At 32.1% G+C, this 9,397-nt stretch overlaps 1 pseudogene; it reads left to right on the top strand.

The window, feature by feature from the left end:
* Nucleotides 1–7,616: 7,616 nt before the first annotated feature.
* On the top strand, nt 7,617–7,735 carry LOC136201558 (5S ribosomal RNA; annotated as a pseudogene).
* The last annotated feature ends 1,662 nt before the right edge of the window (nt 7,736–9,397 follow it).

Here is a 9,397-nt window from a genome sequence, read left to right as displayed (position 1 = left end):
TGTGTTTGTTCAATGTTGAGTTAAATTGTTTATAAGACACAAAGATTAAAAGGCCCAAAGCCCAATACGGAAGTCAAAGCCCAAGTCAAACAGTTTAAAGCAACTCGGCCCGCGTATGTCAAAACGCTGTCGTTATGTACAAAACGCAGCTCAGCGGAAGAAGGATCTAGAAGACCTTCGAGGAACAACTTCGGGACGAAGCTGCTGAGTTGATTCGACAAACAGTACAAGACAGCAGCTGGCTAAGAACAACTTCCAGACAAAGTGTTTCCACTTTGGGTAAAATTCAGAAGACACAGTATGCTGTCTAGTTGACATTGCCATAAATGGAGAGACATTCTGCCGAGCTGACCAAAAGCTGACCGAGGACAGAAGATACTCAAATCTGATTGGCCGAGAGCTCTGAGCAAGTCAGGATGACAACGACAGGAAGCCGTTTCCCTCCAACGGTTATTTCGAAATTCGAAATGACCGACACCTTAGACGTCTCTATAAATAGAGCCCTTCAGTTGCTTCATTCAACACAGGACTTGATCATGCCATTACGCTGACCAAATTTCTACGCAAAGTTCTGCAAGCAAAAGCAAAGCAATCTTACACTAAATTTCATATCTTTTGTGTAAAAGTCTAGAGTGATTATTCAATCATCTAAGGTGTCTTAGCAATCATTGTTTAGGACAAACACTTATCATTTCTAGATATTAGAAAGGAGAGGCTGAGTACTCGGTTATAGTACTCAGCGAGAGATTAGGATTGAGTAGAGGTATAGAGGAAGGTACTCTTGTTATACTCAGTTGCTAAGATTGTAAAAGGTTTGATGCTCTACCGTTAAAGAGCTCGGTAGAGAATTCAAAATCTCGGAACGTGTTCCGGGGACAGGACGTAGGCTTGGAGGCCGAACCTGGATAAATCTGTTGAGTAACATATTTCTAACCTTTAACTCCTTCATATATTTATTGCTTGCTTAAACAAAAAACTGACCAAGTAAAGAGGTCAAGCTGAGTTGTGCGCATTGAATATCTGAGCTGAGGAATAGACTCTAAGTGCTATCTCCTGACTCAAGTAAAGAAAACTGACCTAGTCACTAGTTGACTAAGCCAGTATCTTACTATTCACTCAGCGCCGATGTCCAAACCTTTTTCTCACGAAAAAGAAGTCTGCCCTAACTTAAAATTTTTAAATAGTTCCTAACCCCCCTTTGGAACTATACTTGTAACGTTATAAGTGACCAACAAAAATGTCCCTAAAAGAAAGGTTCATACCATCGTCTTTTTAAAATTGATGGAGTTTTCATTCTCCATCAGTGAAACTGTGATTGCTATCATAGAGAAGCTCAAGGACTACAAAGAGTTTGCGCACCGAAGATAAATTACTTCTAATGTCAAAATTGGCCAAGAAACAAAGACGACGGTCTATGGAAAACCTTCCCATTAATATAAAGAAATAATTGATTTGGCCCTTTTAGTTGGCTAGTATAATTAATTTAGTCTAAAATCAAGTTTGAGTATCAATCTGACCCTTTAACTTGACACTTGAGATCAAATTAGTCAAAAATGATATATGTTAATATATGACGTTCTCATGCTAACACTTGTCATTTTGGACCAATTTTGAGGTCAATTGTCAAGTTAAAAGGTTTTGTTGATATCAAACTTGATTCTGGATTAAATTGGTATTTAATTCATATAGAAAACTGTTCGGGAACTGAAAGAGATCTTTCTTGTAAAATGGTCAGTTGGGGTTGAAATGTCTTCAGAAAACATGTGGTTTCATGTTTTTGCAAATCAATTACTATGATTTTTCTTTTTTTGTTTACAACGTTAGCAAAAACAAAGCAAAACACTTGGCTCCATTAAAATAAAAGAGTATTTATAGGAAAAAAAGTTTTTTTCTTTTGTCACTTTTTGATTTTGAAAAGTCAAAATCTATATTTAAAATACATCTTCTCTCTTCTTCTTTTTCCATAACATTTTTTAAATTCCAAAATTCTGGAATTCGAAAATTTACGTTTTCAATAAAAAAAATTAATAACTTCGGAATCAACAAATTAAACAAAAAAAACACACACGAATACAGCTACAAGTTTTTTTTTTTTTTTTGATAAAAGGCACATATCATTCCATTAACTTAATAATACAAATACAGTACGAAAGAAAGAGGAATAAAATCTCCATCTCATACAGGCAAAGACCCACAAAGGGAAGAAAAAACTACAAAGAGCAATATATAGACTACAAGTTAATCACTGGCATTGAAGTCCAAAAAACGTACACAGATATAACAACAATCTTCAGTTTGCATTGGAATTAAGTGTCTAGATTCGCATTGAAGTCCAAAAAACAATACATAGATACAACAATAATGTTGATGCGCTCATCACATTAGGCTTTGAACATCTACAATCATCTGACAAGATTCAGTGATTCACTGAGGACATAACAGAGGGAGGATGGTCTATGGAAAAACCTTCTGATTGAATATACATAATATAAATTAAGTAGCGAATTGGCCCTTTTAGTTGATTAGTGGGATCAATTTAGTTCAAAATCAAGTTTGGTATCAGCCTAGTCCTTTAAGTTGACAGTTGAGACAAAATTAGTCCAAAATGACATATGTCAATATATGATTGGTAGTTATTTGACATGTGTCGCTTTCTCATGCTGACACTTGTTACTTTAGACCACTTTGATCTCAAGTGTCAAAGTTAAAAGTCTGGGTTGATACCCAAACTTGATTTTGGACTAAGGTGATCCTACTAGTCAGTTTCATGGACCAATTTAATCTTTAATTCATACAGAAAGACTATTCAGGAACTGAAAGAGATCTTTCTTGTAGAGCAGCCAGTTGGGGTTGGAATATCTTCTAGATACATGGAGTATTTAGAAGATGACGGCAACTATTACGGTTCTGAATATATAAATATGTCATCAAACCCACCTTATGCTCGAATAATGAAGTTCAGAATTTTCAAATTTACGAGTCATATATGCTTTAATTTACATTAAGGAATCTTTTCAAAAAAAATTACATTAAGGAATTACTAAATTAAAAAGGGTAAATTTAAAAAAAAAACACGAATGGTCAACAATGGCGGAGCCAGGAATCGATACCCGAGGGTTAAATTTAGATTTGTTGTTAGGAGTAATTTTTCGAAGTTCAGCCCGTTAAGGTTGGATAAAAAAAATTAGCCTCCAGTATGTTAAAACTTTATCGTTTAGGTATGTTGGCTAAAAATTCAATGATGACATTTGTAGTATTTATCACTTGCGGTTTTCTTGACTTTTCTAAACTTTTCTCCTTCCCCCTTCTTTTTGTTTGTTCTCCTTCCTTTTCTTTTGTTCAAACATTCACTTTTTTTCTTTTATTAATATATTGCGGGTTTGTCCGTTCTTGGGCCATGGGTGCTCCCCCGCCCAAGTTCTGTCTCATACCAATTTCTATAAAAAAAAAAAGGTATGTTGGCTAAAAATTATAAATTTTTACACTTTTTTATTTTTAGCTATAAATTATTTATATTTAAACCAACTCAACCACTTTGAACTATTAAAATAATACTACATAGATTAAATATAAACCAATATTTGGAGGGCGACATGGGCAAAACTAACAATATTCAAGGGCGGAGCCGGTGACCGGGGGCTTGGCTCCGCCCCCTGATTGTCAAACGCATATGTGGTTTTTTTGTGACCACGAGAGGAATGAGGTTCCTCGTTTTGCTAAAAATGAGGACGTTATAGTTAAAATGACAATTAACGACCTCAAAATAAAAATGTGATTCTCTAGATCTTTTTTGTAGAGCAACTAGTTGGGATCGAAACATCTTCAAGAAATATGGAGTATTTTGAAGATGACGATGACTATTACAATTACGAATATGTGAATATGTCATCAAACCATGATAAGGTCAATAAATAATAAAGTTCATGTTTACCAAATTTATGAGTTTTAGTCGGTGTATACATCCCTCATTCCCTTTCCCAGACATATATAGATGTCATGTGGTTTCATCAATTTGCAGATTGGTACCTATGATTTTTCTTTACAAACGCAACCTTATGGTTGTAAAATTTTATATTTTTTTTACTTTGCCAAATTTAACCGATAACAATCTCAAAATGAAAATTTTCAAAAACTAAAGTTGTTTAGTATCATATTTACTATGAAACTATATTTACTATGAAAAACGTTATATTAACATGGAAAACATCACATAAATATACAATTCTTATCTAAGATGAGAAATATTACATATTAAGATGAAAACATAACATAAGCCCTTACAGTTGGTTAGGCTTTCTAACCACTCCCAGGGTGTTTATTAGAAAGGATATAGGAGGTGGGATAGGGATAAAAAAAACACGAGATAAGTTATCCCGTGTTTGTTTGGGAGATAGAAGAGTGAGACGGATGAGAGATAAGCTTCTTATCCCTTGAATCCTATACCCGAGAGGGGGTGGTATAAGGAGGTGGGATAAGCTCCTGCGATTTTAATAGGATGGAAAAGTCCATCTTATCCCTCAAATTAATGTTATGTGGTTTAAATAAGGTTAAAATAGTAAAATGTATTATTTTATCCTTATCCTTATCCCACATACCAAACATTAACTAATAATTCTCGACTATCATATTTTTATCTTTATCTCAACCATTTATGCTCATCCCTATTCCAACCTTTATCCCTATCCCTATCTCAATAGAATACCAAACGCCCCGTCCTCGTTATAACTACAATTTTTTTTCTAATGGTTAGCAAAAAAAACACTTCAATTTAAATAAATATCACACGTAATATAACATCTAATATTTATGGGATAAGGTGTAAAAATTCCTAACGAGACAAGAGTAATTTTACTTTTAACGTCTAAAATGGTGCAATTTTATCTCTAACATTGACAGACAAAAGCAATTACCCCTAGCGTTGGCAAGTTGGGTCGATTTTAGATACCATTTTAGATGTTAAAGGATAAAATTACTCATAACTCTAAATATTAGGGATGTTTTTGCACTTTATCCCTAATTTTATTGTGCTTCCTCTATGGTGGATGATCAAGTATTAAGGTGAGCAAGTATAAGTGCACGACTTTTGAATAATTATTATTAATTGAATATATTAATATTTGAATAAATATTTTTAGGAGGCGTTTGTTTTAAGTGTTTCAGAAAATTATAAGAAAATAATAGATTTTATTCCCTTTGTTGACGTTTGTTTTATTAATTTAATCATTTCATTTACGTTTTTTAGTTTTGGGTTTACCCATAGCTCCTCTAATTCCATTTCCCTCCCTTTCCTCTCTTTGTTTTTTTTTTTTTTTTTTTTTGAGAAAAATGCTTGTATTTTCATTACAAGAAAAATACAATATATTTATTTATTTATATTTTTTTATTTTTGGATAAATTTAACTTTTAATCTTTGTATTTATATATTTTTAATTTTTTTACTCAAAAATATTTTTGACTAAATTTTAATTTTTGATTTTTGTTTTGATCCTTGAATTTATTTATTTATACTTTTTTATCCCTAGACTAATTTCACTTTTGATTCCTGTATTTATTTATTTTCACTTTTTACCATAAAAAATAATTTTGATCAAATTTTTTTCTTGGGTTAAGGTGCAAAAATACCCCTAAAGTTTTGGGTCAGGTTCAATTTTACCCCCTAACGTCTAAAATGGTGCAATTTTACCCCAACGTTTGTAGTCAAGAGTAATTTTACCCCTAACGTTAATAATTTGGGTCAATTTTAGACACTATTATAAAACACAGATATTTTTGTTCTTTATTTTGCACCTATTGCAAATCAATTCGTTTTAAAAAAATGATTTCATATTTTTGTAATTAAATAATAGAATTGGAGATTAATATTTATAAATTCGGTGATTTTTTTTATTCTTTTTTGTCTAATTCGTACAAAAGACAATATATTTTTTTATTTCTTGCATTTTTTTCACATCCCAACATATGTTTGTGATTTGTTACTGATAAAATGATACACTTATGAAGTGTAGATGACAAGATTCATGACCGAGAAGACAGTTTGATGAATTATTTTTTAAATTGACCCAATTTATCAAAGTTGGGGGTAAAAATGCTCTTGGCTACAAACGTTAGGGGTAAAACTGTACCATTTTAGACGTTAGATGTAAAATTGCTCCTGATCCAAAACGTTAGGGGTATTTTTGCACCTTAACCTTTTTTTCTTTTATTATATAATTTGGTTTTAGTATTTATTTTAAAATAATTGTTTTTTTAAAAATAGAATGTTTATATATTTTCTTTGATTAATTTTATTTCACTTTCTGTTTCATCATCTTTTGATTTTAATAGTTAAATTAATTGGTTTTAATTTAATTTTATTAATACAGACATATGTATATATATAGGAATTGTTATAAAAAGCATAACATTGTTTTATTACCTTATTTGAACTAAACAACCACAAAGGTATTTTGTGAAACTGAAACAAACAAATAAGGGAATCCAAGCTCATTAACCTGCACGAACCAAACGTGCTTAATTAACTTGAATCCCTTCGATTTAGCTTTTCCTATAAATTCCATTGGCAATAAAATATAAGAATAAGTTGATTTAGTTACAAAATAAAAAGAAAAATGAATAAATTCAATCTAGATTCATTTACAGACTGTAAATTTAAAATACACAGTAAAAGCAATAAAATTTGCTTTGGATTTAACTATTACCGTTAAAAAAAAATCTTAATTTCAATACGACCTTAATGTATCTAATTACTGCATTCCATACTTAGCCCTAATGATTTCGCATACTTTTTCATGATCTCGTTGAGCTCTTTCATCCATACGCGAAGTATTTACAAGAAGAATCTTAAAATCCTCTAAGCGAATATGTTCTTCATACAATGAAAGTTTCCTCGCTTGAAAACCTTCGTATTTATCCCAATTTTGCGTAGCAAATTCATTAATCTTCTTGCTAGTCATCTTCCTTTTACCTGATTTAGACACCTTTTGTCTTAGTGGACGTTCATCTGTCACTTCTAGACTGTCACCACTACTTTCACGATCACGAGCTCTTTGTTGGAGTATGTAAAGCCACATTTGATCATCTGTGTCGTCCCAAAGATTCTCGACTGCATTCTTTATCCGAATCCAAAAATTGAATGATCCATCGGAATTTTGAGACATTTTGGTTAATAGATATGTTTGGTGATAATAGATGTAAGAAGATGAGTAGAGTATATAAATTTGGAGATTGTGGGACTTTGTAATTTTATTTATAGAGAGAGATTGACTTTTATAACGGCTAGTTTTCAATTATGAATTTCCAACGGCTAGTTTACTTAAAATTCTTGAATTCCAAATCCATGTTGGTAAGGCCAATCAAAATTTTTGTAGCCAATCAAAAACTGGCACGTCATTTGATGGGTCAATTTTGATTAGTAAAAGCTCCTTTCACCGATACGGTATATGCTCTCGACTTGCATATTTGATTGACACCCTTCCCAATATGTTTGTTGATGGGCTCGGTTCGGATCAAGTTTAATCGGATTTTACTGATTTAAGTCCAATTTAGTCTGTATTATTTTATATCGATTTGGATCAAGTTGAACGAAGATAAATCAATTTTCAAATCAAGTCCAATCCGGTTACGATCATATCAGTACTAATGCACCGGATCTCATCAGAACTTCGAAATTAAATGTGTTTGGGCGAAAGTAGTACTAAGATGGGTGACCTCTTGGGAAGTCCTCGTGTTGCACCCCAAAACTTTTATGTTAAAAAAAATCAAATCCAATCTACATAATTAATATATATTTATATTAAAAAATATATTAAATTATAAATATGAACAATAAAAATATAATAAATTAAAATTTTAGTTAATCAATTAGATAAAACCGAAGAAAGATATTTTACGTGACAAGAGAAATTAACAAAGTAATAAAAATAAAATAGAAATGATATAAACATATATAAAATAGGGTCAATTACATGAATATTTACAAAATTATAATTAAGTCATATCACAAAACTTAATTCTTAATATGTCATTATTTTTTATATAATATGATTTTACACCCCCAATTTAAAAAGGGTAATTAATTTATTAGTCCCTATATTTTGACAAAACACATTGTTTAGTCCCTGTATTTTCAAAAACACATGGTAAGGTCCCTAACCTTTTTCTCAGTGAACTGTTAGTTCTTCCGTCTGTTTATTAGATTTTTTACCGTTTATGACTTCGGAAATGACTAAATTACCCTTTATTATTTACCTTCAAACTTCAGAATAGGAAATCCAATTTAGAAGAAGAAGCTATTTGTATGGAGAACAAGAAAAAGAACAGACCCAATGCTTACGAATCTAAACGATTAAGAAGAAAATCAAGAAAAAAAACACTCAAAGATGATTTCAGATGCAGTAGAGTTTAAAGGAAAGGAAAATAAAGGAAAAGAATAACGCAAAATCCAAATTGGCTAACAGAATCTTCATGAGAGTCTAACGGCATGGACTAAACAGTTCATCGAGAACAACGTTAGGAACTAAACAGTTCACCAAGAAAAAGGTTAGGGACTTTACCGTGTGTTTTTTAAAATACAGAGACTAAACAATGTGTTTTGTCAAAATATAGAGACTAATAAATTAATTATCCTAATTAATTTAATAAAAAAATACGTAACAAATAAAATATTTAACAAAGTAATAAAAATCAAATAAAAATAATATTTTATTTTTGAAACAAACAACAACTTTTATTAACTTAAATCAGAAGATAACACATCAATAATAAACGGTGGTGGACAGGCCCACTCACCACGAACAGAACTAGAAGTAACAGCTTTAGCTAGGCTATGGGCTGCTGAATTCGCTGATCGTTTAATAAAAGAGATCGAACAGGAGTTCAAATCTCGCAACAAATCACAACACTCACGTATCACATCAGATAAATAAGATAATTGACTTTTTTGGAGCTGAATAGCCCGTACCACCATCAGGCAGTCGGACTGAACTTCAACATGGCTTAAGTTATAATTCTTGATCCATGATAGCGCTTCGCGGATTGCCATTGCCTCAGCCAAAGGTGGATCTGTTATCTCAGCAAGGTAACCAATGCTTGCCGCAAAGCATCGCCCCTAATAGTCGCGTAAAAGGAAACCAAAAGAGCAGAAATTATTTAACCTATTTACCCCTGCATCGACGTTACAGATGTAGCAGCCTGCAACCGGTTTCTTCCATTTACACAAAGCACTCGTGTATTGATTTTGTTGATCAGGGTGATGTCTTTGCGCTGCCTCCCAAGCCGTCAGTTCAGCAGTGGCGGTTTGAAATATTTCCTCAGGCGTTCGAATTTTATCATTCCAAACTTTTTCGTTTCGTGCCCTCCATAGTTGCCAACAGATTATCGCAATAAGGTTACAATCCAT

This window comes from Euphorbia lathyris, chromosome 7, assembly GCF_963576675.1.
Source record: "Euphorbia lathyris chromosome 7, ddEupLath1.1, whole genome shotgun sequence".
Classification (NCBI taxonomy): domain Eukaryota; kingdom Viridiplantae; phylum Streptophyta; class Magnoliopsida; order Malpighiales; family Euphorbiaceae; genus Euphorbia; species Euphorbia lathyris.
Note: the sequence above shows the minus strand (reverse complement) of the source record. Positions and strands in the feature narration are given on the sequence as shown.